This window comes from Cyprinodon variegatus, unplaced genomic scaffold (genome assembly GCF_000732505.1).
Source record: "Cyprinodon variegatus isolate N-32 unplaced genomic scaffold, C_variegatus-1.0 Scaffold1, whole genome shotgun sequence".
NCBI classification, from domain to species: Eukaryota; Metazoa; Chordata; class Actinopteri; order Cyprinodontiformes; family Cyprinodontidae; genus Cyprinodon; species Cyprinodon variegatus.
The window spans coordinates 1,771,838-1,786,170 of NW_015150454.1; the positions used below are offsets into that span (position 1 = coordinate 1,771,838).

The 14,333-nt window shown below is 36.7% G+C and overlaps 1 long non-coding RNA gene across 1 annotated transcript; it reads right to left on the reverse strand.

The window, feature by feature from the left end:
• Positions 1 to 757: 757 nt before the first annotated feature.
• Positions 758 to 14,009, reverse strand: LOC107092634. The gene is made up of 3 exons (XR_001481581.1): positions 13,873 to 14,009; positions 1,286 to 1,389; positions 758 to 1,089 (listed from the first exon to the last, which is right to left on the reverse strand). It is a non-coding gene; the product is annotated as an uncharacterized LOC107092634 (long non-coding RNA).
• Positions 14,010 to 14,333: the final 324 nt, after the last annotated feature.

The following is a 14,333-nucleotide window of genomic DNA, read 5'->3' on the forward strand; positions in this document are numbered from 1 at the left end:
CAATGCTAATGTGTGGGTTGAAATGATCTCCAACCACCCTCTTCCCAGTGAGGGTGGTCTCCCCTGGGCACTGTGGATGACATTAAAGGGATTTGTCCGTGAAGATCAGACTTTATTACTGCTCATAATGCGCTAGCTCAAAACCACAGAGAGATCAGAGAGGAAAGTGTGTGGAACACAACTTGTAATCATGTATATCTTAATAATCTAAAGCAGGCTCATTTGTTTCATCTGAATCAACAGATGCTTCTTCTGTGCAGCAGCGTAGGAGCTTACAGAGCTTTAAATGTTGGACTGCAGTGAGGCGTCTGTAGCTGATGGGTGCATGGTGAGGGATGGAAGAGTCAAAATATGTACAAAAAAAAGAAACAAAAACAAAAGGAGGAAACCACAGAAGACAGCTCCACCTCCTGGTTGAGTCCAGGAAATGAACAGGAGATTCTTCTTTTATGATTTAATGTAGCTTAAGCGCAAACTTATTGGAGGAGAAGATTCTGAATTAGATTTAGGTCTTGACTTTGACTAGGCCATTCCAATACATAAATATAACAAAACAATTCCATCATTGCTGTGGCTGTATATTCAGGGCCACCATGTGGAAGAAAGACCTCAGTCTCCAATCGTTAGTCTGAAATGTGTTTTATTGCTCGATCTCTTAATAATTAGCACCAACATCTTCCTAAATACTAATTAAATCACTCCTGAAGTCAATTGGTTGTACAGGCTTTATTTAATCGAATCATATAAGGGGCTGAAAACATACTCAAATAAAGCTTTATGGCCTATGCAACCACAGATAGTTTTTGATGTTCACAACTATACACAACTTTGTGTTAGTCACATAAAATCGCAATAGAATTCAAGGATTTTATGTCTGGAAATATTCAAGACCAGGACTACTAAATCTAAAAGGCCAGGCTCTGCCTGTTTTACCTTTTCAAACATAAGCTGAAGATGTTTTCTGTCAGTCTGTGGTCATTGCTGTTCTCCGTAATCTTTTGTTGACATCCCTCTGCGGCATGACGCAGCACCTAACACTGTGCAAACATGTCAGCTGTGAATGGACTCTGGACCTGGATCACCAGTGTGCTGTAAACCACCAAGCCACCCACATGTTGCCACATTTTGGACCCGCAGTAAAAAACACACACATACATAGGGAAAGAAAAAACAAAACAGCAAAATGACTCATCGTTGTGTGAAGCAGGAGCCGCCCAAGTTAATCTGCGAGCCACATCGGCACGACAGTTTTCTGCAACACCACAGCACCTGACCCCATGCTCACCTCGCCACAGCTCCCTCTTCCTCTGGCTGTTTGGACTGCGTTGCCAGGCAGTGGTCTCCGTAAACACAGCACCTGGCAGCTCCGGCAGGAAACCAACATAAGCTCTGTGGAAAATTAGATACCATTACTGCAAACACACCCATTTTGCTCAGATAACTGGATATCTTTAGAAGAGTCAAACTGTGTCAATCTCTTCTTGTTTTGTTTTTGTGTTTTTAACAAAGCACCTTGATTTTACCTCAACAATCTTATCTTAATGTTTGCTAAATCCCAACATAGGCTTTCACTCCTCCTCGTTACTACACACAACCTCTGACTAATTAACTTTCTCTCTAATTTACATTATAAACATGGCCAAGAAAGTGCCATTTACTGGTCCTCCATGCTGCTTATACCCTGTCTCATCAATTTTCTGTTATTGTTGGCAGTTGAGCTGAAGCCCCAGTATTGATCCCTCACCCTGGGAGAAGATAATTTGGGGGAATCGAGATGGACTCTATATCTATTATCTAATGGAATTTCTCCTCCCAGAAAGGGCTATGGATTTTCTGCCATTGAAGCTGTGAAAATGTGTGTCTGTGCAGGCCTTCTTTGTATGTGTCAGTGTATGAGTGTCGTTTCAGAGCAGATAGACTTTTTTTTTTTTTTTAAAGGAAAAAATTATGCTGTAAGGAACCTATGTTGGAGAGTGGCACTAAGGCTTCACTGAGTGCTGAAGTATTCAGGGAAATGCTCATTCTGTGAATGTGTATTGACCTGCTGCTCTTTAAATGGCTCTCTCAGAAACTACATATAGATAAGGTCATGTTCTTTGTGCATGGCGTCCAACTATGACTCATGAGATAACGTTTTGTCACACTCCTGCTTGTTTCATTTTGTTTTGATGGGGATGCATTCAGAAGAATATGCTGAGATACGTTTAGAAGATGTAGTCATTACTTTTTAATTGGTGCTCTCTTTGCTAAGTAGCTTTAATATTTTAATTTGGAAAGAGTTCAGTTGAAGTTCAATTGAGCAGGTCTTGCAGTTTAGAAAAAATGATGATTTAATCATGTAGTGCAGAGTTTTTACATTACTGATAAAATGTTTCTCGTAAAACTGAAAAAAAACAAAACTGTTTCTGATCGGCGCAAATCATTAAAGAAACGGCAAACCTGGCAGCAGCAGTTGGAGCATTGTGTCCATCTGTTATGTTTGACGAGCTTCCAATAGGAGACTAAATAGGACAAGACTAGATCTTATACATAAACAGAACCAGATACAAAAAAAAAGGAATACCATAACATACATTAGCAGTTTTGGATGGTTTTGTTTCCCAGATTTTGTGGCTACAATGTTTAGACGGTAAAGTCTACTCAATTCGTCGTCATGGCTAATATAGAATCACTTTTTTTTTTTTATTATTCATCAAAGAAGTTTGATTTTAATTGAAAATGAATGAATGTATCTGCAAAGTAACAATAATTGTCATATAAAACGCGAATATATAACATCTGATGCTGGGATTATTTTATTAATATTTCTGTAACAAAAACACATGTAAAACAATCATGTAGATCGTTTTCTTAATAAGCAAAAGAAAAGTATATATTATTTTTCACCATTGATATTTTGAATCTTCACTAAGCTCCAAGTATTTCTGGTTCAAAGGGTTTCTTGCCATCAATCTAATCCTTAGTTCCTCTTTCTGTCAGATTTAGGTCTTAGGGACTCTTTTCCACACCAAACCAAAACTACACCTTTCTAGTCAGAAAATGCATGTACATAAAATTAAAGATTACTATAAACCTTGATCTAAAAGACATGTGAACTGTCTTGGAATTTAATGAGTTTAAAATCAATTTAAAAAATCACGTGACTGACAAACAGAAAAATATTTAATTGTTCTTCATCCTTCTATGGTTTCTACGCTTATTAGTTTAACGGAACAAACACACATATTTCCTTTAGAAATATGTATTTCAACATTTAAATCATAGCAAATGCAATAGTTTACATTTCATGTATGGTAGCTTTAAGTAATTCCCAGCTAAGTGTTACCCTGCCAGGCTAAGGCCTCCATGCAAGGCCTCCTCCTGTCAGCTTGGTTGACTGACTGCCTCCTCTGCCACAGGTCATGCCGCTCATCTTCCTTGACAAAAAAACCTTAACTATATTGTCATTGTTGTGTTTTTAGAGACAAAAATAAGCCTAATTTACTGGAAAAAGCAGGGCTGATCTGAGCATGGGTGCAGTCATTCTTAACACAACATTTGATAAAAGAAAACTCAACAACTTTGGCAAAATCTGCAAAAACAAAAATCTGATTATTTGACAAAGTAACATACACATTATGCAATAACAAATAACAGTTTTATGAATGTGGAATTTTAAAACAGTGCAAAAATCTACTAAATATATGACATAACATGACAAAAGTCTTTTGTAGTTAAGAATAGTGGCAATGGAACATAAAAAAGTGAAATGTATCCATGTAACAGAATAGAAATGCAAAACTATGGTAGCAAAAGGACATAAACTTCAACTTGAAATGTAACTTTTAGCCACTAGCGGTGCTAGACCTGTAGAGTCCAGATAGGCCACTTGCAACACTGCACTGTCACTAAATGAAGCAGAATCCCTACATGTTTCTGAATCTGATCCACTTTGGACCAGTAGACTGAGAAGTCATGGAGTAACTAATAGAGACAAGACCATATTCACCTATCTAGATTACATTTTGAATCAGAGAACATTAGTGTTGCCAAATTTAGCTCAAAGTAAACAGACTGCATCCTGGGGCCAAGAGAGAAAAAAGAATCAGCTGAGAGAAGCAAAATGTCTTTGTGGAGATAAAAGGGGGTAATTATTTCATCCACTGTTAATACAAAAATATTGATTTTTACCCATTTTATAAATGGACTATGGCCATTTCTTAGAGGGCCAGAGGTCAAATGATCTGTAGATGGGTTACACCTTGCAAATCAAAAGGAAACAAATGCAGAAGCATTATAATGGAACGGATACAAATACAACACTGCAACCAAAAACAAAAAGAAATGCAAACCTTGATCTTCTCCACATTTCATCAAGGTAAATAGAGTATATCTTTATTTATTTAAAACCGTGAGGAAGAAAGAAAATTATATTTATTTAGTTTAACTAGAAAAATTCTAAATAGCATGATTTGCATTTATATTCACCCCCCCTTATGCAGGTACCCCTAAATAAACCCCTGTTTAACCAACCTGCTTTAAGTAGTAACCTCATTATGAATTAAATAAACTTGTGGTTTCTTTAACAGGTCTTTAGTTTAGGGCCACAAAGAACATTAGAGGCTATGTTGGCTCAGGATGCAGAGGTTCAACCTGTAACATTTGGTTTGCCATTTAGATCCCCCCTCTACCCATTGTGTCCTTGGGCAGATGGCCGATCAGATTCCATTTTTACCATCAGCAGAGGAACAATTGCATGACAACCTTGCCTCTGTCTGTTTGTCCAGGGTTCCGTGCCACCATTCGCATGTGAGTAACTTTGTGATGACTGGAAGTAGTGCAAAGCACATTGATGTTTCAGACTGGATAAGGTGCTATAAAATTGCAGCCCTTTTACCAAACAGAAGCACAAAACAGGATAAGGATACATTAAACACAACAAAGCTATTGGTTCTTAAACTTCAACTATCATAAACAGTGTTTCTTCCAATGTAACGCCTGGGGAAGCTGACATGTTCAATGGGTGAGAGCCATTGCCTAGTCTATCATAAAGCAACATAGTGGCAGACATGACCAGGTAACTAGGTAAGGAAAATAATTTAATATCAGTACATATGAAAAGTTATTTGATTCAGTAAAGGTGATATTTCAATATAAATTATAGCATTTATTGCTGACTGCATCCCAGGTTCTATGTAGTTTTATATGTTTTTTTTAAGGCAAGTATTTCAAATGTGTTATATTGGGGGACTTTTATAAACATGGCAAAATTATTGGCATACATTTGTTCAGATATCTAGGGAGACCCCATGAGGAAGTAGTTTAAGTCTTTGACTGGCATGTGGGGAACCTTCCTGGTCTGAGGAGCAAGTCTTAATGTCTTGCTGTGGTGAGCCTTAATAAGTGAACAGCTGAAAGAACACAAACAAGTTTTTCATGGCAGCTGTTGTGGGGAGCTGTATTTTGTTGACATCAACATTACCACGTATTCAAAAAGATTAAGAAACATATATTCTGAAAGTTTTGGCCATATTATCAAGCACTGCAAACATATACTCATAACTGAGGGACATTTAAGTTTACCAATTAACCAATTACCTAAGACTTATAGTTTTTGGACCATGGAAGGAAGTCCAAGTTCCTGGAGAAAACCATGTATACATGAAAATTCCTTTTTGCTGAATCATCAGTAGCCTGTTGTTCTTTTGACTAATAGAAACTGGAAAAAGAAAAAAGAAAAAACATTTGCCAACCTACAGAGAAATGTTGGCCAATGGTATATCTGATGCTCAGGTAGGAGAAACTTTTAACAGGAAAGCTATTAGCTGTATACTTTATGGAACAGTGGAAAGAAAAATGTTAACATGAAAGAAAATCATAATTAATCTTATATAAACTTTGTTAAAGAAATGAGACCGAAACAGAACATTTTTCATGTTGGTTCATATGTTCTTAATCTGTTTTTTTTTTTCTTCTTATAATTAGGTTTGACCTCATCAAAAAACATGATGAGGTCAAACCTGACCTGAACTCATAAAAAATTGTTGCGGAAAAAGAAGACTTTAATCTACTTCCAAAAGATTTTAGAGCTGCTAAATGCCGAGTGTCTAAACTCCTGGATAACCCAGATTAATCCAGCAGTGGCACCTCTGAACTTCAGTGTCTCTTGGTGTCTACTTTCTTTACAGTACACAGGAGACAGAGCCCCAGCACTTTTCCTGCAGGATTATTTATTATTTTTGCAGTGTGAATGGTTACCTCACCCTGGATTTTGTTGAACATGAGCGCATCCTTCGGTGGCACAAGTTCAAAAACAGAGACTGAAATCAGCGCTCTAATGGAGAAGGTGATAGCCTTAGTGGGCAAATGAATGTCAGCCACTATTAGAGTCCCACGTAATAGCATCTAACAGAGAGACCACGACACAGACGGGTCAAGAGTTTACCATGTATCTCCAGAATTACATCCACCCAGAGTGGTTGGTTTTTATCCAAGGACGTCTGAAGGGCGGGGAGACGAGTGGATGAGCGGGAAGGCAGGGAGTCCAGCAGGCTAAAGAAATCCCTAAAGGATATACACTATATTAAACAGCTTTTTGTCCTTCAGCTTCAGCTGTAGCAGGTTTTTGTTAGATCTGAGCCTTGCCCCTATGTACTCAGCTTAACTGGGTTAAAATGTTGCAACGCATAGATCAATAGTAAACACTAAAACACCTAAAAATACTACATTTACATAAACAATCCAGATCTATTGATAGTTTAACCCAGTGGATGATGACTGATATGTGTCAAATCTATATAAATAACAATAATCCATCTTAATAAGACTGGTCAACACACTCAGTTAAATTCAAAAATTGCTTTTCTTATTAGAACATTCTACATTTTGTTTGAGAGTAGTGCAGAAGATGACGTAAAGATGACGTAAAAGGTGAATAATTATCTCCTTCACCTTAAGACTCTATGCTAACACCCTCCAATCAAACTTGTGACTAATTCCATTAGTAGGAAGCTTTTAGAATATGAATAAGCAGACAATTTAAACACGATTTGACCTAAATTACTTTTGTACATCTGTCGTTTGGTGAAGAAAATCAGAACACACTTTTATCTAGGTCTAAGTATAACTTGTCCTCTTCTCTTTGAAACAGTGTCCTCAGAGAACATCTACGACGTAAAATGCAAAGAAGACATCATATCTTATTTGACTGTGAATACCCATTCATAATCTGTCTTCTGTTTGTGGATCTGCTTAAATTCTTATTTATTAACAACTCTTTAAAAAGGATTCAAACTTAAACGTAGATTAGAAATGCATATTCTTCTGATGATGAAGTCCTTTTTTAAAATAAATTTAAATATCATTTTGCTAGTAGATATTAAAGCTACAGTGTGTAACTTTTAGCGACATCTAGCGGTCAGACTGCAGACTGCAGCAACATGAACATCTCCCCCCCACTGCTTCTCCCCCCCAACAGTACGGCGAGCGTTACGGGACAAAATGTCTTCCACGACGTCCGCATCGCCTACCTTCTCAAGTGATGAGGTTTGTTTACATAGATAATTTTACAGACAGTATTTCATTAGTCTGTGTAGGGTATAGATTTCATGTAGACTTAAGATAATAAATATACCCGTTATTTTTTCTACATCGTTGTGACGTTTTTGGCGATCTCGCAATCGCTAGTTTGTTGGCTCTGCGCTGCCGTAGCGCAAAGATGTCTGCCTCCATGGCTGCGAGACCCGCTCCTATGTAATTATAAATAACGAATTCTAAGGCAACGCAAATATTAAGGTTAAGAGGCTGAACTCGCAGATGATGATAAATAACATAGTTATGTATAATATATTACATTTCTGACTGTATATCCCTGTAATTATTACACACTGTAGCTTTAAGGCTCCTGCAAGTCAAAATTATTCTGATGCAGCCGTGAATAGGTTGATGGAGGTTGTGTGGCTGTTTAACCAACACAAGTGTAAAATATTTCTTTTAATATTTGAAGGTAAATTATATAAATTTTGTGCAATTAATTGCACAGTTATAAAGCACTCAAAGCTTTGAGGAGCAGTAAAAAAAAAGTCCCATTAGTGCGTGAGAGATTGTGTTGTCTTCATATATATCATCAAGCACACAAACACATGACTTAATGTCTCAACTGATGAGACAAACAAAGATTAATATTCAGGAAATGGGAATAAGGAGGCCCTACCAATTATATTTTGAGCTGAAATGATCATATAGTTGTCGAAAACGAAACAATATCAGTTAAATGAGTAAAAAGACCTCATTTAACTGCCTTTGGCAATAAAAAAAATAAAAAGCCTTGGGAAGGTATTCATACCTCTTGAGTATTTTAAAAGGAACTTTCTTGGTGTTTGGGGTTATTTTTATAAGAGTAAACAAAGGTTGTGTGAAATTAAGACTGTGCTTTGGTCAGATGCATTAGACAAACTATTTACAGTAGGAGTATATTCTATGCAACAATAACAAAAAATCCTCATAAACACTAACCCTAAACCTAGAGTGAAACAGATGTGTCAGTATCATGCTGTTTGGAAGCTCTTTTCCTTTGTCACAGAGCTCCTAATAAGTGCAGGAATAGAAAATATCTGTTAGAAGAAACACAATATAAACATAGAGCCGGAACTAAAGATGAACGGTTTTGAGTTTTAAAATAGACCAATCAAAGTCTAAATACATTTAAGTTTGACATTTTAGTGTGAAGCTGTTGAAAAAATGCAAGAGAATGGCTTAAAAGTCAGATAAATCCAGCTAAACAACCTTCTAATTGCAAAAAAAACAAATAAATACAACTTTGGAAAAAAATAAATAAATAAAATATAAATGATTTCTAACTTCATACAATCATGTTACATAAATACTTTCCAAAACTTTTATTTGTATCATATAATAATGCCCCATATCCATAGTAACCGTGTTTTTTTGCAGCTCCTTCGAGCTCAGGTGCTCGATGTTCCTCCACATGTTTTTTTTTCATACGCCCACAAACACACATGCCCGAGCTAACGGCTCCCCTGACAACGCTGCACAGCTTGTAAGGAGTGAATAAAATGAGCACCAGAAACCCGCAGCAAACTGTTACATCAGCCCTCTCTGGCAAAGCCTTTCCTTCACATCTGCGTTTGCTATCACCTCAAAGGAGCACCTCTCCACATGGCTTTTGGTTTGAGTGAAAAGTCTCATCATCTGTTGTTCCTTTTTCTCCTCCTCAGGGGGAAAACATGAAATGAGACTTGGTGTGGCGGTGGTGGGAGGGTGGCAGCAATAAAATGTTCATTATAATGGGTGGGAGTAAAGATGACTTTCTTTATGTTTGTTACAAGTCAGATCATGGAGGATTTTTGCTCAGGGTGGATATGACACTGTGAGTGACACTGAGAAGATTGATGCTGTTGCAGAGAAAAGGGTCAGTGTCACAGAATACAGAGCATTACATTATAATGCTCCTCTTGTCGGTTTGCCAATACGACCTTGCCTGTTAAAGATTTCAACGTAGCATCACTGCTTATACAACCTTCAGGAGGTTGTGCATGCTTGTCCCCAATTAAATGTAAGTACTTTTGGATGGCATATGGGCTGTGCAAATTAAGAGCAGCCTCTGTTTCCTCCTAACCTAGTCACTAATACACTTTTTCTCCTATGGTAATGGTTGGTTATCCTCCCTGTTTTCTTGCTGCAAGTAAGTTTCTAGCCCTACCACAAGTATTTGCCTCAGGGTGTGTGATACAGCTTTCATTTGTTATCAGTTATGTCACTAACACATACCAGACACAAGAACTCCCCTCACTGCAGACTGAAACACTGCCACTGGAGACAACTGGCAACTAGGACCCAATACTTTTAAAGGAAAGAACATGAAAAATGTTTTTATTAGAGGGTTTAACTAGAACGGTAGCGGCCCTGTTTAGATCAGAGACCTGAGTAACTGTTTAATTATTGAACTAAGATTAAAATGAATAAAAGCATATCTGCTGCGTAAATATAGAAACTGATATTCTGAAAATTCAAAGCCATGAATTCTCTCTCCCCTTACTAACCTTGGTCACTGGGGTGAAATGTTCTTTCATCACTATGCTAAATCTAGCTCAAAATAGATATTTACAACTACATTTGCACTAAAGTAACTCCTTCACTCAGTTCTAATCATCTTCAAATAACAGGAAGGTTTATCTAACAAAGAGCATCATTTCTCCCACAGTGTTATTCTATTTGCCCTCATTGAGAGTGGGGCTCGTTTTATTTATTTTTTAAATAAAGAGATGGGTAGATTACAAAAAGATTAAGAGATAAATAAAGATCAAAGCAATTACTTAACAATCAACAAACTCGCAAATTATGAATAAGTAAATAAACTAATTAAATTGCCAATACTTTCCCTCAACATAAGAAGAAACAAGATAAATGCTAAAATTAAAAAAGGATACAGTTTGAATAAAAACATATATCTGATAAGCAGCAAAAAATAAAAAAAATATTGTTTGAAAAAAGGGGAACTAAATGTTAAAGTAACAATGCAAAACTTGACAAAGACCTGTAGCCTCCACATTAAGGACACTGTCAACACTGCACTGTTGCAAATTTAAATGGTATCCCTTCATTTTTTGAAATCTGAAAGAAAATAACTTTTGACCAGTAGATCAAAAAGTGATAGAGAAGCGCTTAAAGACAACACCATATCTAAGACTTAGACTGATTTTATTTGTCATTTTGTTTACACAAGTGTAAAACAAAAAGAAATTTCGTGTGGAACAGCTCCCTGGACAATTTCATTTTTTTTAAAGTGCAGAAAAATAGTAAAAAAAATAAAATAAAATAAAATAAAATAAAATAAATACATATATAAAAACAGTTATATAAACCTATGACTGTAAATTTACAGTTTAAACTTTTTTTTTATTGCTGTTGTTTTTTGTTTTTTTTTATATAATGATAAAATATAATAAATATAATAAAATAATATCCATCATGATAAATTAAGATCAGAGAACCAAAAACTTGTCTGATATCTGTTTTGATAACGACTACTTAGATCATGTAATTAAAGGTCAAGGCTCAAGTTTAAAACATACATTTTTGTATTTTTTCCACATACAGACCCTTATAATTGTCAGACATGTAAAATGGGCTTTCCTCTGTTTTACATGATTGTCTCTACAAACTCCCAAACTGTGCTGCACACTCACAGTTTGTAAAGATGGCTCATAAAATACTAGCCATAAGTGCACCTCAAGCTCCACACAAGAGTAAGAAAATGAAACTTGTAGCAGCTGACAAGTGGTCAAGCTAATGTTGGCCCCTCTAACATTGCACTATGTCGGGCTTTTGCTTAAAACATTTTTTACATTGCCTTTTCATAAATGCGCCCCTCTGGTCATGTTAAAAGACTGCTCAAATAAACAAACATTTAGGAGAAATCCACTTTACTTTGCTTTACCACCAGAAAACTGTATACCACCTGGACAAAGCCAATAATTACCCTGGAAGAATGTTTTCATTCTGTAAAAACATTTTTTTTCAGGCTGGATTTAATATTTAGGTGAAAGAAATTACCAAAGTATGAAAGCTTTTACATTATGTTGTTCAAATGCAGTTCTCCATTATGGTCTTTTTTGCTGCTGGATAAGAAGATGATTGGTATATAGAGACAAAATTGATACTTTAGCTGTCTATTAACTGATTGGGTGCAGCTGAGACACTGGTAGATTAAAAACAGTTGTAAAGCAGTCAGTTGTGAACTAGATATAGGGTCAGAGCATTTATGATTTCTGTTTGCTTTCTGATTCCACTGCTGAGAGTTTAAACTGTGTTTTTCTATTAATTACATTTACATTCCTTTGGAAACAAATATGTTTAGCGTTTGCTGTGGAGCCTTTTAAAGTTATTGCAGTAAAGGCGCTTAAACATACCGTAGTTAAATTCCTCCCCTGGAACCAGAATTAGTGGTTCGGCTGAAGCTATTTTAAAGATGACTGAACTTTAGACATGTGAAACAGAGGTGAAAATTGATATTTTTTAAAATAAGAGACTTTTCTAAACACACACTCCCACACACATACACATTTCAAATGGTTCCAATGTCACTGTACAGCTTTCTGCTCCCCAATACCAGGACCTTACGGAGGGGTGGGCCCCAATTATCAGGGAGATAATCCTGCTGTGCGTAATGTGGTAAAAGTTACTGGGTCTGCTAAGAAGATTGTAGGGACTGTTCTGATTGCAAATTGGGTTAACCCAACATGCTGGATGGTGTTGGTCTGATGTAGTGCGTGGCGTTCCCCAAGCTTGTATGAGGACACAGCCTGGTAAAAGTGATGTGTAGCCATTCAGAAAGTGTTTCCTAAAGAAAGAAACACAACAACTCACCACTGTAGCAAGGAGAGCCACTGCTCGCACCTTCTCCACTCCTTTTCTTATTGTAATGATTTCCCCTCTCTCAAAAACGGCTAATAAAGCATCTAATTTTTTTCTTCTTTGTTGGTCATGTTTATTTAATCGAAACTTATCAGTAATTCTTCGTGGCGGCGCCTGGCTGAAGCGGCCTAATTCAGCTCTCAACAATTCCACAAAATATGCCATTCAGAACCCTAAAAACCAGGCATCGATCCCACATCTACAACCACCAACACCCACGGTCACAAAATGCTTTATATACACCCACTCTTGACCATTTAAAAAGCTGCGGAGTGCTACGAATGGATGTAAACAAAACAAGAGCGGGGTCACTGACCAGGCAAGGCCGGAGGAAGAGATGTGCGAGACGGCACAAGAGAGGCAGCATAGGTGGGCTAACGACAAAGCTAAGAAGGAAATCCCACAGAAAACCGATCCCAAGATTATAACACAGTTTATAGTACATTATCTATTTACTGTAAGAGTATTGTTACTTTATGATAATATTACTAAAGTACAAGAGAAAAATATTTTGCATTACAACCACTCTTAAAAATGCAATTTATCCAAAACATTATTCTTCACTGATCTTGTGTCTTTCTGTTTGTGTTCTTCGTCACTAAGTAATATTATCAAACAAATATTATTAAATAGGTTCGAAAAAAATTGCACATCTTGCTTATGTTTTCAACATAACAAATATTGAGGAATCACTTGATATCAGATGGCTTGTCCTACATTTCCACCCAGTATTAGACCAACCTGTTCCCTTAACCATTTGTTAATCACTCTTCCCTTCTTTCTCTCCTTCCTCATACTTGAGTGAAATGAACTTTGTTAAATATAACAAAGTCTTGATGCATTCTGGTAAGCATCAGAATGATGACATTAAGCCACCTCAGAAGACTTAAGCATATGTTATGAAATGCAGTTTATTCCCACATGGAAATAGTTTACACATTTCAGACATTTTCTAGGCTTACATGTTTTAGGTTACATGTGTCACAGCCAAATCACATACAAAAGCAAACCAGATGTGTAATTTGTATGGTTTCAAAACTAAAGCAGCAAAACCACATATAAAGACATTAGATTTTAATTACAATTTTAATCTAATTAGACTTATCTGATACATCACAACAGCACTGATATTATATAAGAATTAGGGTGAGCACATTTTGATTTCTAAAGTGGAGATATGTAAATATTGTGCACAATTTTTTTTCTTCCACAGTTTCCATTTGATCACTGCTGTACTTGATGGAATGGAAATATTATGTTCAATGCTAAGCTGCTGCTCATCTACTGTCTGAAAGCTGTATGAAACAAATGTTAAGTATACACTATGTGTATACAAAATCACAATAATAGTTGTATAAGTCTAAGTCAAGACTACAGTAAATTTTACTTGCAGCAGTTTAAACTAACAAATATGTGCACGCCTTCACACAGATTCTCCAGCTACTATACTTCATTTACCTGCCATCTTTTAGCCACTTGGAGAAGTTTCCTTTCACCACGACATCTATCTCCTTCTCCCTCTTTCACTTCCTTTTTTAAGTTCCTGAGAGCTTCCTTTAATTTGAGTCCATATTTAGCACCACTGCTCCTCCATATAAACACTCACTCCTGCTCAAACAGTCTCTTTCGCTTGAGGGAATGCACATTGGAGCACCTGGAGGCAGTGAGAGGATGCAGAAAGGAGGAGTGGGCTGTGTGTGGTGATGGTTGTGGTGAGGGGGCTCATCTGTAATATGCCTCTGCTATAGATTCATATGCACAAAAGCTGTTATATACAAGAAATAAATTCTTTATTTGTTTGGTTTTTTTCATTCATCGTGCCCCTAGTGCCCAGTGGTGGTGCGTTTGTGGTCAGGGATGGGTGAGGGCTTGCGTGTGGTTGGGGGATTTTGTTTCGATGCTGCCCTATATATTACTTA